Source organism: Micromys minutus (genome assembly GCF_963924665.1).
Source record: "Micromys minutus genome assembly, chromosome: 28".
In the NCBI taxonomy this organism is placed as follows: Eukaryota; Metazoa; Chordata; class Mammalia; order Rodentia; family Muridae; genus Micromys; species Micromys minutus.
Genome location: NC_137963.1, coordinates 10,351,602 through 10,370,540, shown reverse-complemented (window position 1 = coordinate 10,370,540; position 18,939 = coordinate 10,351,602).

Sequence of the window (18,939 nt, the reverse complement as noted above, 5' to 3'; positions counted from 1 at the left end):
TCTAACTAAGCAAGTGAAGGACCTGTATAACAAAAACTTCAAATCTCTAAAGAAGGAAATCAAGGAAGATCTCAGAACATGGAAAGATCTCCCATGCTCATGGGTTGGAAAGATCAAGACTGTAAAAATGGCCATCTTACCAAAAGCAATCTACAGATTCAATGCAATCCCCATCAAAATTCCAACCCAATTCTTCATAGAGTTGAAAAGAGCAATGTGCAATTTCCTCTGGAATAACAAAAGACCTAGAATAGCGAAATCCATCCTCAACAACAAGAGAACATCTGCAGGAATCACCATTCCTGACCTCAAGCTATATTACAAGGCAATTGTGCTAAAAACTGCATGGTACTAGTACAGAAATAGGCACGTGGATCAATGGAATACAATAGAAAATCCAGAAATGAACCCTCACTTATATGGTTACTTGATTTTTGACAAAGGAGCTATAAACATTTAGTGGAAAAAGTTCAGCCTCTTCAACAAATGGTGCTGGTTCAACTGGCACTCAGCATGCAGAAGAATAAAAATAGACTCTTCCTATCTTTTGTACAAAGCTGAAGTGCAAGTGGATCAAAGATCTTCACATTTAACCAGGTACACTGAAACTACTAGAAGAAAAAATAGTGCAAACCTTAGAACACATAAGCAAAGGAGAAATTTTCCTGAACAGAATACCAATGGTTCGTGCTCTAAGGCCAAATATCAACAATAGTGACTTAATGAGATTGGAAAGTTTCTGTAAAGCTGAGGACACTGTCTAGAAATCATAACAGCAGTCAACAGATTGGAAAAAGATCTTTACTAACCCCACATCTGATAGAGGCCTAATATCCAAGATATACAAAGAACTTAAGAAGTTAGACCCCAGAGAATCTAACAACCCTATTAAAAATGGGGTAAAGAGCTAAACAAAAAGTTCTCAATTGAGGAATATCGAATGGCTGAGATGCATCTAAGGAAGTTCTCGATATCCTTAGTCATCAGGCAAATGCAAATCAAAACAACCCTGAGATTCCACCTCACACCAATCAGAATGGCTAAGATCTAAAATTCAGATGACAGCAGATGCTGGCGAGGATGTGGAGAAAGAGGAACACTTCTCCACTGTTAGGGGGGTTGTAAACTGGTACAACCACTCTGTAAATCACTCTGTTGATTCCTCAGAAATTTGGACATAGTACTAACTGAAGACCCAGTTATTCCACTTCTAGGGCATATACACCAGATATGCTCCAACATACTGCAAAGACACATGTACCACAATGTTCTTAGCAGCCCTATTTATAACAGCCAGAATCTGGAAAGAACCCAAATGTCCTTCAGTAGATGAATGGATACAAAAATTCTGGTATATTTACACAATGGAGTACTACTCAGCTATCAGAAACAATGACTTTATGAAATTCTTAAGAAAATGGATGCATCTAGAGAATATCTTCCTGAGTGCAGTAAACCAGTCACAGAAGAACAGACATAATATGCAGTCACTGATAATTTAATACTATCCCCAGAAAGCTCTGAACACCCCAGAAATAACTCACAGAATATATGAAGTTCAAGAAAAACAAAGGCCAAAAAGGAAATGAAAAACCATTATGCTTAATCTTTACACATCAAGAAAACTTTGACTATTTCTCGGTTACATCTTGATTTACATGTACTTTGTGCTCATTGTAACTAGTAAGATTTTAATGCACACTATAAAACCTTTAAAAAAATCAAGTAATGACAAAAATGTATTCATATACTTTTATGCAAAAATGCTTTTAAAATCTGTATGTTTATCTTTGTTTTTAAGATAAAGTTATTCAATTAAAAAAGGTAAATTTCATTGAATTTTAGCTTACAATTATGATAGAATTTTGAACAATTTCTGTAATGGTCCTTAATATACTTTTGTTCATTTATATTTTATCTTCCTGCAAAATGGTCATACAGGCATTAAAAATTGCACAATCAAAACATCAGTCAACTACTGAAGATGCTGAACATCCTCAGTTTAAATACTCAACTGAGGTTTAATTCTTTCTGTAAAATGAAAACACATTCATCTCATTATCATCCAAATTTTTCTCTGTGTTTCATAAATGGTGAAACTATATATATAGTAAAAAATACTCTTTTATTATTCATCACCAACCATTTTTAAAATATTTATCTATTTTATACACACATATGCTTAAGTTCATTTAAAATTTTCTCAGTGTACAAAAGGGTACAAGTAGAAAAAATGTTAAAAACACCTGGTGCAAAGTTACCAAAGATGATACCCTGCTCTCTCCAAAATGTCAAAAAATAGTTCTAATAAATAAGAGAAGAAGTATATAACTGGTTTATTTTGATTTGATTAAAACATGTATACTTAGAAATCTTTTTTGTTTATGTTTTATTAAATTCATGTACTATCTACATCTAGATGGTTTATTGCTAGACTCCATAGTTTTATAGCTTTTTGTTTTATTTTGGTTTGCTTTGCTTTTTAAACTTTAATGATCAGTTGAAATCAATATTGTGTTACTAGAAAGGCCTTGAACCTACTCCAAACCTCCAAGGTGATAGTGCCAAGGAAAACACACTTTCTTTTAGAGTCTATCTTTAAAGTATTTTTCTGGGATCTCCAAGAAAATCAGAGGATTTAGTTTTGTTTCAAATATTCAAGGTCTTATGTTAGATATCAAAAAGGAAATATAAGTAAATATGAAGGTAATACCTAAGATGTTACAATCTTATTGTAGACGACTAATTAGAGACAACAAATAGACCCCTCTAAGTCCACTGTGAATAAAATTAAAGGGAAAGTAATAAAATGCACTTATATGAGAGGACATAGGATGTGTTATAAAAGAGCAATGCCTTTTTCAGAAGCTTTTATTTTAGTATATTGTTGAATTGAAATGGCGATGCCCAGGAAGAAAGTCTAGATGGAGGAAATGTCATCTGCAAAGAATTGTGAAGAGCACAGAGAAGACAGCACTGAGAATGGAGAATAACTTGATTGTTATGCTGATAGGAAGAGTAATGGGTTTGAAGAAAAGTTTGCATTCATACATTAAAGTACATTACTTGCTAGAAAGGAGAAAAATCTCTTTTCTAGAAGATGGGGGAATCTGGGACGCTTTGAGTGTGAGGATATCATAGTTTGAAGAGTCCCATTTCAGAAAGTCTGCTGTCCAGGATTCTTAGGCAAGAGGTATTTGTAAACTTTCCTTCAGCCTCTGTTTTATTATGAATTACAGGGTTTCTTGATCAAGGAAGGGATGTCTGTCCCCTATTTAGTTAGGTACCCAGAGGGAACATGTGTGTTCAAATTTATCATGGCTACCCAAAGTATGAAATTAAGTGTCATCCTTTAATGGGTCTGCATACATCTGGAGCCATCCAATCAAGAATATTAGTGTGCAGCTTTGACAGCAGCCTTTAGCTCCATGCTGTCTTGCATATTTGGATTACGGATCTGCAGCAGTGATTGCCAGAAAGCCAGAATGCTGGAGCAATGATGGACATAAGAAAAGAAATAAAGTGTCCCAAAGAACCCCCTAAAGGATTTCTGATATGGTGAAATGAAGTCTCTGTGAAACAGAGGGAAGGAGAAGGTGAGGCGTTTTTAATTTATAAGCTCAAGTTGGAAGAAAACAGCACATAGTTGATAGGACCAACAGTCTTATAGCATCTCTGTCACTTCTACACTTAGGAAATGTTGTCCAGAATGGGGAACCTTACACTCTCACCTCTGTACTTTCCAAGCTTTTAAACCACAAGTGGGTTACAAATGATCCTTCTCCCTGATAATGTTTCAGTGTGTCCAACAGTACCTTACAAAACCATATTCTCTTAAGCCTAAAGAACAGATGCAAATTTGGGCTTGGATAGCAGTCCTTGCCTTTAAAAACCAATCAACTCTCTTTGGTATATTTCAACTTACTTACCATTAGTGAAGTCTGTATCTGATTTGGATTTGAGCAGCTTATACATAGAGGGAATCAAAAGACACACTGTCACATCATCCTCAAATAGAGATAGAGAAACATAAATAAATTAGAAAAGGACTTAGAGATCTCAGTGAAACTTAAGCAAAGCTCAAATTCAATAAACGACTTCTAGGAAATTGATAGAGGTTACACAGTAAATTGTAAGAATTTTCTTGAGCCCATCAACTTTGGTAGAGTATTCTGATTTGAATTAGTGTCAATAAAACACATGAGCTCATTCTTAACAATAGAGAGCAAGAACATGGCATAGGATTTGTAGCAAATGGGGATTGACAGAAGTAGGAAGTAGGTGAGAGATGGTTGTATACACAAAGTTGTCAAATGACAGCATAGTATAAGGATGTGGAAACTTTCATTCTTTAACTCTACTTAATTAATACCTAAGTAGAAAAAAAGGAAAAGTCAAAAGATGGAGATAGTTTCTAATGTGTGATAACCCATTTGGTTACTGCCATCCACAAGATACAAAAGTTATGGAAATAGCTTTTGATTTTTAAATCCTCCCCTAAACATCTCTTCCCTGGCACCATAGATCAGTCTGCCTGCCATCCTTCCTTTAATTTATATCAGAGTCATTTACTACAGAAGTAAGTTTGGCAATACTTCAGCTTTCTCTAGGACTGCATGCTACCTATAAAAACAAGATGAGAATTTCATAATATGTACCTCATTTGGACAGACTGTTAGAAAGGATGATAGTTACAGGCGGTCGGGAGTGAGCCCCCCAACAACTTTCCCAAGCCCAAGAATTTCATGCACAAGCAACAATAAATCTTATATGATATTTAGAATGGGGGTTCCTCAGATCCCCAGACTCCGGTGCTCCTTTGCACCCTGCTGTTGTGAGCTCACTCATTCTTCTAAGGTTTCCTCTCTGCTTCTACTTCTCATTTTTCTATGCAAGGTTGCTTCAAAGGGGAACTAGACTCCTAGAAATCAAGCCAGGGAATAACCTGACTATTTCTTGCTGAGAAGTAATAATTATGGCCCTGTAAGGATGCAATCTGCATACATTATTGCAAGTTATGCCAACAGAATGTCAACATTTGTGTCAGGAGGAGTTTCGAGCAGCAATTACTCCCAGTCTTGGTCTGGTGTTCTGAGCCAGAGTTGGCAATGCTAATTGCAGAGGAGGAAAACTAGAGGGAGAAAAAGGTTACATAAGGGGAACCACAAACTTGAAGGTCAGGAAGCCGTGGGGACAGATAACAATAGAGGACCATCTAGATTATATAAATCTTTGAGATGGAACACTTTTAAGATGATTAGGGCTGCTAGATGCAGACAATTTATTTTGTTTGTTGGGTTTGGTTTAATCCTGGTATTTTTTTTTCTTTTTCATTTGATATATAGTTGCCATTTAAAAATGTCAAATTTCTTTTTTAAGGAAAGCAGGGGTAATAGGAAAAATACCTTTAGTGTACCCACCTGTGCATTGTTATAATCATTGAGAATCCTCACATCAAACCATGTACTTCAGCTTCCATATTCAATCCCATAGTAACAAAGTAACAGATAAATATAGTAAAGCATGATTAATATGCGCACATGTAAACTTACAAATGCCTGTGCTGTCAAAAATTGAGGAAAATAGCAAAGTACCAGAGGGGATGATTTTTGAAGGACTTTCAGCACCGATTTAATGGATGGACAAGGAAATAAGCAAAGGAAGGATACTTAGATAGATGAAGTAAGTAAATTTACATAGTATATAAAATTATAAACATCACCACTTCTAATATTCAGTAAGAAGTAAATGTTAGGACAGTCAGAATTTGAAACAATGTGGAAATGCATAAGTTGGTAAGTCAACCTATATCTTGATAGTTACAAGACACTGATACTTTAGTTCTGTCTCTACCCATGGGAGAAGCTACTGAGTCATTTCTAGATACTTTACAAGAAATACTTTCTTCAAAATCCACAAAATATTGTTTCACAATTTGATTCTGTCAGAAACTATCTAAAATATTTGAAAGGCATCCAAAGTTGTACAGAAAAGGGAAAAAAAGAGACACAAATATGTATAATTTTCTTCTAGATTACAAGGTCTATTTTCTTATCATATCATGCAATTTCCAATCAAATCTTCAAAAAAATAAAGATTTTGTTTTCTTATTGCAAATAAAATGACTAAATCGGTCCAATGAAAAGGAATCAAGTCACGCATCTTGAAAGCATGTTTCTTCATAAGGAATATATGGTGAGACATCAAACCTACACAAAGTAGCAATTTCTTTGCTTTAGAAATAGATTTGGGTTGTGAAGGAGTAACTGGGAAGCTAAAGTGTTTATACATATGGACCTGCCATTCAGATTTCTTCTGTGAAGTTCTGTTTGAGTCTGCAATAGATTGCTATCCCTATCTCACATTGTTCTTTATGTGGGAATTTAAACAGGACTATGAAAAATAAGCCAGGAAAAATCCATGGGACCAATAATTATGCTTTTAAACCCTGATGAAAGATGCAGAAAGGAGTCCTAATTAATAACCCATTGGCTTTTGTGAATAGAACCTCTAAGGGCCTCTGTAGCATCTTGTTTGCTATGCACTCAGGTCTTTCAGGACCATCAGCCTCTGAACCAAGAAGCAGGCATTTGTGATGCAATGCTCCTACTGTCTGGGTTGACACATCTTGATTAGTTTTTGTCCCTTGAACTTGGGTTCGTTTCTCCACAGGATGTTTCTCAATTCTTCAAAAAGAGTGTCAAGTTGTAAGGAAAGGCTTTATCATGATCAGTAACTGACTCAAATGGGGTCAGGATGTTGACTTAGAAAATTACTGTTTTCCTAGAGTCTAAATAAATCTAGTACCAGACTCAGGTCTTTCAGGTTTAGAGAATTTAATTTAGAGCAATTTATTTATCCATTGTGGACAGGTGGACTATATAAAGTATTTTTGGACAGGATTTATAGCCATTTTCTCCCCGCCAACATGATTTCATAAAAATGTTCTGTGGTGGCAGGTCCATTCCCCATCACACAGTGCTAATGTCATGAGAAAAAAAGGAATGAAAGTGGCACCCTAATTGCAGTGTGAAACTGTTGCCATGAATAACAAAGAGATAGAGGGGGACACCTAAGTGCAGCCACCTCCTGAGAGACCAAATATTCTGTCCTGCAGGCAGTTTGCAGTTTGGCTTTAGCTACTCATATGTCTTTTTTGTTTTTTTTTGTTTTTTTTTTTTTTTTTTTTTTGAATCATTGCCAGAACTACAGACAAGAGAAAGTAAATGAAAACATCAAGGTAAGTACAAGTACTGATTCCTTTCTCTTTTATATATGTATAGGAGCATTGACATAAAATAAAGTAACTGTTAGAAGAATTGGAACAAAGACTTAAATTGTAGATGGAAAGTTTGATGATCTGTAGGTAATGAGATCACTGATGTTATTAAGAAAAATGATAATTTGTGTGTATGAGAGGTGAGGCACTTTCACACACACACACACACAGTCATTCATGCATGCTTACTTTATCTCTGAGTTATTATAGATGTGCTAATATGAAGTCTACCTGTTGATCACTGACCACTTAGTACATTAAAGCAGAATTTCTTTCTTGAAGACAGCTCACAAATTCATCTAGCTTGGCAAATGACTTTGTTTCAGAAATCCCTTCCCCAGTTCTTACACTGATTGGTTAGAGGAGATAGACAGCCACACCTGCCTAATGCTTCCAACAGCATGGAGTGCTTGAACTCCAGTCCTCATGCTTGTATATCAAGTTAGCCAACTCTTCAACCTCTTAGAAACAATTGTAATAGCTATCAGAAGCCAACTTACCACAAGGAGAAATTATTTAAAAAAATTATTCTGGAAAGGTTAAGATAGTAAATATCTTGGGCTTAGGAAGCCAAATGGTCTATCTTATATGCTGTCAGCCATGATGCTATAGTATGAAAATATCTGTAGGGAATAGATAAATAAAAGAACACCCAGTTAGCATCTGAGGTAAACTATGGAAAGGCATGGCAGCAGGTAGCTACAGGATAATGGGAATGTACAGCTGGGACTGTTCACATCTGATCTTGGTGGAACAGGGATCAAACAGTAGAAAAGAAAGAGGGTCGAGCTACAGATCACTGAGTCTGTTTCCTAATTACATACCTCATCTAGTGAGGTTATACCTCCTAATTGTTCCAGACCCACACAAGGCAACATCACCAACATCTAAAAGCTAGGGAAAAAAATACTAATTTTATCTGTAGATAGAATGCTGGCCAAAAAGGACAAATTTTCTTTGTAATCCACTGTATAAACAAACTCAAAGAAAAAAAATCTCATGATCATCTCATTAGATGCTGAAAAACCATTTGACAAAATACAACACACCTTATGTTAAAAATGTTGGAGAGGTCAGAATTTCAAGGTACATACATTAAGATAATAAAAGCACTATACAGCAAACCAGCAGCCAATATTAAATTAAATTAGAAGATATTTGAAGCAATCACACTAAAATAAGGGAAAAGACAAGGCTGTTCAACTTCCCCTTATCTATTCAATACAGTACTCAAAATTCTATACCACTCTTGGGCATGTACCATGAAGAAGCCTTACCATGTCACAGGGGCAGGTGTTCCACTATGTTCATAAGAGCCTTATTTGTTAAAGCCGGAAGCAGGAAACGACACCGATGTCCCACAACAGAAGAATGGATACAGAAAATGTGGTTCATTTACACAATGGAATACTTTTTAGCTATTAAGACCGAGGACATCATGAGTTTGCATACAAATGGACGGAACCAGAAAATACCATCCTGAGTGAGGTAACTGAGATGTAAAAAGACATGCATGGTATGTACTCAAGAATAGGTGGATATTACCCCCCGCCCCAGAAAAGGTACAGAATATCCAGGATAAAATCCACAGCACTCAAGAAAGATATCAACCAAAAGGATCCAAGTGAGGATGCCTCAATCCCACTTGGGAAGGAGAAGAAGGCAGTCATGGGGGACAGAGGGAAGGAGGGACTTTGGTGGAAGAGGGAACAGGAATGGGAAAAGGCAAACAAGAACTAGTATTGGGGGGGGCGGGGGGGGACTGGAGTGAAGCCCGGAGAGCCAGCTGTAAGAATAGAAATAGGCAACATCAAAAGATAGGGGTAGATGGACCCTAGAGAATGTACCAAAGTCCTAAGAGGTGAAAGAATCTCATGGCTCAAATGGAGGGACCTTAGATGTAATCCCCAGTAGTGAACAACAGAAATAAAGGCAACCAAATGGAGGGATGGGGTTGTCATCGCACAGTCAAAAACTCTGACCCAGAATTGTCCGTGTCTGAAAGATTTGCAGGAACAAGAATGTAGAAGAGACTGAGGGGAAGCAGGTCCAGGGACTGGCAGAAATTGAAATTCAGCTCAAAAAGAGGCTCTAAGTCCTGACACTATTACTGATGCTATGGTGTGCTTGCAGAGAGTACCCTAGCATGGCTGCCCTATGAGAGGACCAACCAGCAGCTGAAGGTGTCAGAAGCAGATTCTTATGACCAACCAATATACAGAAGTTGGACACCTCTGTGGTTGAGTTAGGGAAAGGCTAGAAGGTGAAAAGAAATAGAAGAAGTCATCAAAAGCCTCCAAACCAAAAATAGCCCAGGTCCAGACGGGTTCAGTGCAGAATTTTATCAGACATTTATTGCAAATATAATACCAATACTCTCCAAACTATTCCAAAAGATAGAATCAGATGGAATACTACCCATCTCATTTTTTGAGGCTACAATAACCCTCGTACCTAAACTATACAAAGACCCTACAAGGAAAGAGAAGTTCAGACCAATCTCACTTATAAACATTGACGCAAAAATACTCAACAAAATCCTTGCAAACCAAATCCAAGAACTCATCAAAACGATCATTCATCATGACGAAATAGGCTTCATTCCTGGGATGCAGGGATGGTTTAATATAAGGAAATCCATCAATGTAATCCACCATATAAACAAACTCAAAGAACAAAATCACATGGTCATCTCACTAGATGCTGAGAAAGCATTTGACAAAATTCAACACCCCTTCATGTTAAAAGTCCTGGAAAGAACAGGAAGCCAAGGTCCATACTTAAACATAATAAAAGCAATATACAGCAAACCAACAGCCAACATCAAACTTAACGGTGGGAAAATTGAAGCAATCCCACTAAAATCAGGGACTCAACAAGGCTGCCCACTCTCCCCCTACCTATTCAACATAGTACTGGAAGTCCGGGCTCGAGCAATTAGACAGCAAAAGGAGATCAAGGGGGTACAAATCGGAAAGGAAGAGATAAAAACATCACTTTGCTGATGACATGATAGTGTACTAAGTGACCCCAAAAACTCCACCAGAGAACTCCTACAGCTGAGAAACAAGTTCAGCAAAGTGGCTGGATGCAAAATCAACTCAAACAAATCAATAGCCTTTCTGTACTCAAAGGACAAACATGTGGAGAAAGAAATGAGGGAAAAAGTACCCTTCACAATTGTCACAAAAACTGAAATACCTGGGTGTGACTCTAACTAAGCAAGTGAAGGACCTGTACGACAAGAACTTCAAACCTCTAAAGAAGGAAATTGAGGAGGATCTCAGAAAATGGAAAGATCTCCCATGCTCATGGATTGGAAAGATCAACATTTTAAAAATGGCCATCCTACCAAAAGCAATCTACAGATTCAATGCAATCTTCATCAAAATTCCAACACAGTTCTTCATGGAATTGGAAAAATCAATGTGCAATTTCATTTGGAACAACAACAGACCTAGAATAGTGAAATCCATCCTCAACAACAAGAAAACATCTGCGGGAATCACTATCCCTGACCTCAAGCTATATTACAAGGCAATTGTGCTGAAAACTGCAAGGTACTGGTACAGAAATAGGCATGTGGATCAATGGAATAGAATAGAAGATTCAGAAATGAGCCCTCACATATTTGGTCACCTGATTTTTGACAAAGGAGCCATAAACATTCAATGGAAAAAAGACAGCCTATTCAACAAATGGTGCTGGTCCAACTGGCACTCAACAGGCAAAAGAATGAAAATAGACCCTTTCTTATTTCCTTGTACAAAGCTCAAGTGTAAGTGGATCAAAGATCTCCACATTAAACCAGATACACTGAAACTATTAGATGAGAAAGTATAGAAAACTTTAGAACATGTAGGCACAGGAGAAAATTTTCTGAACAAAACACCAATGGCTCAAGCTCTAAGGTCAAAGATTAATGAATGGGACGTAATGAGATTGCAAAGTTTCTGTAAGGCTAAGGTCATTGTCAAGAAAACAAAACGGCAGCCAACAGAATGGGATAAGATTTTTACCAACTTTACATCAGATAGAGGTATACAAAGAACTCAAAAAGCTAGACACCAGAGAATCAAATAACCCTATTAAAAAATGGGGTACAGAGCTAAACAAAACTTTCTCAGTTGAGGAATATCGAATGGCTGAGAAATATCTGAGGAAGTGTTGGACATCCTTAGCCATCAGGGAAATGCAAATCAAAACAAACCTGAGATTCCACCTCACACCAGTCAGATTGGCCAAGATCCAAAACTCAGATGACAACAGATGCTGGCGAGGTTGCGGAGAAAGAGGAACCCTTCTCCACTGTTGGTGGGGTTGCAAACTAATACAACCACTCTGGAAATCAGTCTGGTGATACCTCAGAAAATTGGACATAATACTACCTGAAGACCCAGCTATTCCACTTCTGGGCATATACCCCAGAGACACCTTAGTACACAACAAAGATATATGCACCACAATGTTCATAGCAGCTCTATTTATAATAGCCAGAAGCTGAAAAGAACCCAGATGCCCTTCAGAAGATGAATGGATACAAAAATTGTGGTACATTTACACAATGGAATAGTACTCAGACACCAGAAACAATGACTTAACCAAATTCTTAAGAAAATGGCTGCATCTAGAGAATATCATTCTGAGTGAGATAACCCAGTCAGAAAAGAACAGACATAATATGCAGTCACTGAGGTGGGATGCTAACCCCAGAGGCTTGCACTGCCCCAGAAACAACTCACAGACTGTATGAATTCCAAGAAATAAAGAAAACAAAACAAAACAAAACAAAAAAAAATCTATACAACAAGAAAACTTTGACTATTTCCATGTTACATTTTGTTTTACATGTACTTTATGCTCATTGTAACTATTAAGTTTTCAATGCATACTATCAAACCTTTAAAAAAAATCAAGTACTGACTAACAAATATATTCATACAGTTTTATGTAAAAATTATTTTAAAATCTGAAAGAAAGTACTGACAAAAATGTATTGTATAATTTTATGCAAAAATGCTTAAAATCTGTACATTTATCTTAGTTTTGTAAAATAAAGTTGTTAAAAAACTACTAAAAAAAAAAATGGCAACCCCAATGGAAGACCAGCAGTTCCAATAAGCTAGACTCTGAGCTCTCTCAAACACTGACTCACCAACTAAGCAGCATACACTAGCTGATATGAAGTTCCTAAGACAAATACAGCAGAGGAATGACAGATCTCTCCTGCATCAAACCCTTGAGAGACTTGAGGCCCCAGGAATTTGGAAGATCTGCTGGGGTGGAATGTTATAGTGACATCCTCTAGGAGGCAGGGAAGGAGAAATAGGAGGAGAAAGTGTTAAAGGTCAGACCAGGATGGAAATAAACCTGGACTGTAAAAAAGGTTTAATAATAATAATAATAATAATAATAATAATAATAATACAAACAATAAAAGAACTTCTGGGGGAATCACCATGCCTCACCTCAAGCTATACTACAGTGATTAAAAACTGTATGATATTGGTACAGACACAGACAGGTTGATCAGTGGAATAGAACTGAAGACCCAAAAATAAACCCACACTCTTATTGTAATTTGATCTTTGACAAAGAAGCCAAAAATATACAATAGAAAAAAGAATGCATCTTCAATAAATGGTGCTGGTCTAACTAGACCTAAGTCTTGATGGAATTGAGGTCCCACGGAGTGGTGAGTTCTGGTGTGTGTGTGTGTGTGTGTGTGTGTGTGTGTGTGTGTGTGTGTGTGTGTGTGTGTGTGTATGTGTGTTATCCTCTTGGAGCAAGGAGAGAGTTGGAATTGTATGAGCAACACTGGGAAGAGGAATTGGGAGAGGTGTGACTGCTGAACAGTAAAACAGTAAAAGTAATTTGTAAAAAAGACATTTGCATGCATTCCTAAATATAATAATAATTGTTTTGATATGTTCTTTAAAATAAAGAGAGATCTTAATCCTTAGCAAGGTCTTTAAGGACTCAAGCTATCTTTGCATATTTTTTACCTTTTTTCATTTTACCTATTCAGCTTTTCTCTTGCCCAGTTCCTGCAACCCTACTTTCATTTCAACTTCTTGGTTCATCCACATCTATCCTAGGTATATAGTAGGAACTTTCATTCCTGATGAGATTGACATTCTTTATATTCCAATACTCAGTTTAATGCTTTCTTCCTTTGGAAATGCTTGCTCAAGGCCATGAAGAATGATCCTTTAAAAATCTCTGCATTTACACACACAAAATAATAAATAATTCTTTATTTATGCCTGGTTTGTACACGTTTGCTTAGTTTTTTTTTTGTGTGTGTGTGTGTGTGTGACATATATAAAATGAATAGAACACTGTCATATTCTTCTTTAACTGCAACCATCCCCAAGAATAGTCCGCATTAGCTATATATTAATAGAGTGTTAGTCTATATCAATTTTCACACTTATTTTGGATCCATGTAATTGCAAAGATGCTGGATTTCCAAATCCAACTTGTTATCTGGTAGCTGTATAGAACCAAGAAGCCATAAGCCAATACATAGTTATCTAGTCATGTAAAATTAGAAATCACTTCCTTTAGCTAGAGATTATCATGGACTGGCATCTACAGTCAGAATCAAAATATGGAGTTCCACATACAAAATCATCTACCATGTTGGATACTCTGAGTGGATAAAGAAGTAACACATTATTTCTGTGACAAATAATTCCATATGTTTTTTTTTACTCAATATCTGTTTTAGGCATCACTAACCACTTATTGATTTTTTTAAAGACCATACTAATTGAATGAAAAACCTAGTCCAAAAGACAAAATAGGTTATGGTGAAAATAAATCCAGATTCAGAATCATTATCATAGATTCTCTGTGTCACTGGTGAATGAAAGTAAGTCCTCCTGAGAAGGGATGATGATGATGTTGATGCTGCTGCTGATGATGATCATGATCATGATGCCTCTGTGTGTGTGTGTGTGTGTGTGTGTGTGTGTGTGTGTGTGTCTGTGTGTGTACATGATATATGTGCATGCATCCATGTGTTTGGTTAATCTGAAAAAAAAGTCTACATCTATTAAAGTAAAAAATTATTACAACAAATAATGTTAGAAATACTGGTTAAGTTGTAAACTATCTCAGAGTCCATAGACAGCTTTTGTTTGTTTGTTTGCTGGCAAGGAAGTAATCAACCACATCACCCACTATCTTCCCAATTTTGAAAAGTCGTGTACTCTCTCTAGGCCTCAATTTCCTTATTTCTAAAAGAGAAATGTAGCCCCAATTTCACATAAAGACTTTAGACATCATATGCACAATGATATAGGACATCACTCAAAAGCAAAAGTTCTCTCCTCAAAGGCAACTAAATAGCAGGAAAGTGAGTATCTCTGTGTAGTGGATTTGGTAGGTCCTGCATGAAGCCCATTTTCTAGGTGTTCTGGGCTAGAACCTAAAGTGCCCCTTCCTTTCCTGCATCTCAGCTGATCCACTATAGCAAGAACACATATGCAATTCTATGTTTCACATCTCCAAGGAAGGAAGTGCACTTCAGTGCCGGGAGCTGGACAGCTTATCCTACACAGCCCTAAACCTGAAAATTACAGTGAGTTCCTCTTGCCCCAGAGGTGCTATGTAAATAGGAAGCTTTAATTACTATAATTAGCCTGTGCTATGGCTTCTTAACAAGAGTGGTCACACCTGAGTCTCTACAGCAATGGGCTCTGAGCCGTCTGAGTTCTTGGAGGGGAAAATGGGGAGTGATAGGTGGAATTGGACTGATGATAGTAAATTAGCCATACCAGCAAGCCATCAAAACGGCTCCCTCTAACTGAGGAAGTCACAACAAGGTGGAAGGTCAAAAAACTCACCACTCAGTCACTGTTGATAATTTCTTATGGCAGGGAACAGTTGATGGTTTATAAGACATCTGGATGCTGAGCCTTCAGTTCTCGGGCCCCAGGAAGTGTCTGGACTCAAGTGGTTAAAAGCTTCAGATTCAGATTTGCTCTAAATTAGAGTACAAGCTGTGATACTTACCGGGTTTGTGTCCTTGAACACAGGCTATCACTTTTCTGAACCTTTTTTTTTCAGTATAGGAGAGAAAGATGAACATTTGATGAGAGAACACAGTATCGCAAGGTACCTTTGCTCTGAAAACTGTCATTCATCCCCTTCTTTAATCCTCACACTAGCCTTCCAAGTATGAATTTCTATCCCATTTTATAAGATGAAGAAACAGGCTTAGAAAGAAAGTCTCTTTCCATGATTTGGGTAGACTTCAAGCTACACAGTAAAATTGTCTGTTTATAGGCTACAGAGGCTGAAACAAGAATTTAAGAGCACTGGTTACAACAGAGACATTAATGGCAACATCCTGCCTTAGTGAGTTTTATGTAGCTGCAACATAATGCTCAAGAACAACTTGGAGGAGGGTTGGTTTAGATCCCTGTTTGTTTAGGATTCAATACAAGATGACTTGGCCCTAAGTGCTTGGGCAGAATGTCACTGTAGAGGGAAGTGACATCATCTCTTGATTGACAGAAAGCAAATATTACCAAAGAACAAGGAAAAAACTGTAATCTTCAAAAAGGTTCCACCTCCTAAAGTTTTCCAGAACGTCCAAAAACAGTGTCAACAGCTTTACTCCAAGCCTCTTGCATATCAGTGTATGAAAATTGTTCATATTCAATTTTTAACACATAAATTATAGCAACCACCATTTTGGGTGTTTCTTTTGTGCATTAGACAATTTTTGGCACCTGTTCCATACAACAGCATCATTAGTTTAAGAAAGAGAGAGAAAAACTCAATAAATATAAGGACTCAGATGAGCAGCCTAAAGATTTTCACAAAAGCTAGAATACAAGCTAGAATCAAATGCTTTAATAAACCCAAATATATGGAATGGTATGGGCACCACACTATGAGTAACAAGAACTAGAATGACTTGTGCAACCTCAACCAGGTAAAGGAGCCGGGAGAGCACATCAATGCAGTTATAGCAAAATCCAAGGTTTGTATTATTTTCTCTACACTAAGAATTAATGTAGATGTTAGAGAACATATGTTAGGGAAGACGTGTTGTCACAGAAGATAGCCTCTTCCAACCCCTACTTTAGTGAATAGATGTGTTTATTTTTAGTGAAGTACATCTATTTATACTCAAACCATGATCCCAGTTTCTTAAAAAGCAATTGGTTTAAATAACTAGATGAACTCTCTCTGGCTGCCTCTTTACATATTTGCTTAGCAAATCTTTTCCCTCTCAGAAAGTGTAAAGAAATTGTAATCTCTGAGTCAGTAAAGTAAAAAATGAAGAGACATTATTGTAGTGACTGCAAGTTTGAAATAACCCAAATGTAGAGTTTTGTGTAGACTTGTAGTTAAGACCTTCATGTCTAAGTTAAAAGAATTCTATACATCATAAGCCTGAGTGTCTACATCCTCAATCAAAGTCAAAGTGAGACTTGTACACCAAGCGATCGTCAGTCAGTTTTTGTCACTTGTGATTTTTGTGTCCAGCACACCTGCAATTTATAATCCTAAAATAAGTGAATGCTAAACTTGGAAATGGTTTTAAAAGTATTAAAAGTAGGTTATCTTTAATGTGGATAGAGAAAAAAAAAAAAACCTCCAAAGCAAATACTGAGACAATAGCAAAATCATAGAAAAAAATCAAAGGAATTTAAGTTCTATGTTTTGAAATATTCACTTAGAACACACAAAGGTAGGGCAAGAAGCCTCATGAACAAAAGAACATGAGATATAAAATGTACTTAACTGTGGTCATTCCTGAATGCTTTTGCTGTGACTGAGATGAAAAAAAAATGTTTGATTTGTTTAGATCTCATAGAATATTTCAGAACATAAGCAAGTGAGAGGGAAGAAAGGGTAAACATCATACTATATGTTTTTTTTAAAGATTCTCCTGAAAGAAGATATAGAAAATACCCAATGTTATTCTTAAAATGTTAGCCATTTATACAATAGAAGAAAATACATTTACTTAAATGTTTGGAAGGGTAGCCAAAAATATTGCAGAGAGGCAAGGTAGGAAAATAGTGAAGAGGAAGGGAGATGGAATCATATTTCCGTTTAAACATGGACTTTCCCATTGGCTACTAAACTCTGGGACGGCACGGCAACATTCCATTGCTCCATTAATATATTTACATTTGTAGTTGCCAAGTGTAATATTGTATGCTTATAATATCAGCACTCAGGATGAAGTAGAAAGATGAAGCAATACCTTGTCTCAAATGACTATAGATATGGATGTTAATGATGAGAAATACTGACACATAAGATTTTTAAGGAACCTGAATTCTTAAAATATAAGGAACATACATGTCATGAATGAGTGTTATTATTTGAAAAGTGTGAATTCTATTATTAGAGAATCCAAAAGATTCAATATACTTTTTAATTGAATATTTTATGTATTTACATTCCAAATAGTACCTCCTCTGCAAAGCTTTTTAGGACTTCCCAGGCAGTTTTAAATTTTCCCTGCCGTGATTTTTGTTTGTTACATTCAAAGTTAGCCGAGTGAGGAATTCAAGATTGAAGAACTCAAGTCGACATTTCTATTCACAAAATAATTATTTGATTTACTCCCTTACTTTCTTTATAAAGAAGAAAGCACATAGCTCCAAAATCCAGCCCCCACTTCTTTAATTGAGAGAGAAAACACTAATACTTGGAACATAGCCAAACTCTCAACACCCTTGACAGGAGATTTTCCCCATGAACTCTTTTTGCAACCAACTCCCATATGAGAATTTACAGAAGGTACTTAACTTTGTAGGAACTCAAGAGGGAGAGACTTTGGAGAAGAAATAAAGTAAACACACAAATAGAGTTAAAATCTTGCCTTAAATCCCTTTTCCCTAGGAATTTGGACTCAGAGCAGATATTTGCAAAGCAGTTTTGAACTACAAAAGTAGGAAAAGGATGAACTATTTTTGGGCATTCAAGGAAGACATGAACTGCTTAGGCTGTGCTTGGTTTATTCTGATGCACCAAACACTCTGACCATGGGTAGCAGATCCAAAATAAAACTGAGTTGAAAACAGTAGCAGATAATAATGTTCCAAACAGCCAAACTTGTATTACCTTGTCCTGTAAGTAATATAACTGATCTATCTACAAAGGAACAGACTATAAAACTAAGCTAGTCAAGCACATCCTTTTTCTTCCATCATTCATTCACAAAATAATCAACATACTTAAATGTCATGTGACATGATTCAGATAAGGTAGAGTCAAGTACAAGGTCACAATCTCAGAAGTGACCAATGGATCACAGTAATATTCAGTAGGATAATAGAACTGTAGAAGGAAATTAAGATCTAACTATGAATGGATAACTAAGCTAGCCTAGAGGTGTGAGAGTGTTAGCGGAATTCTCAGGAAATATATGAAACCTGAGATCAAAGCATGGATAAACTCACAGAAGTAGAGTGTTGTGAAAAGCATTCAAGGCCACCACAGCAGTGTTTAGAAAAGCTCTACAACAGAAAAGAATTTTATACCTTTAAGAAAAAAAAAAAAAAAGAAAGTCAGCATACAATAACAGAAAGCTCTGAGTATAGAGTGAAAGAAACACCAACAAGAGCCAACCTGGAGGTAGATACTTTATGCACCATGACCAAAAAGAATGTATTAATGATTAT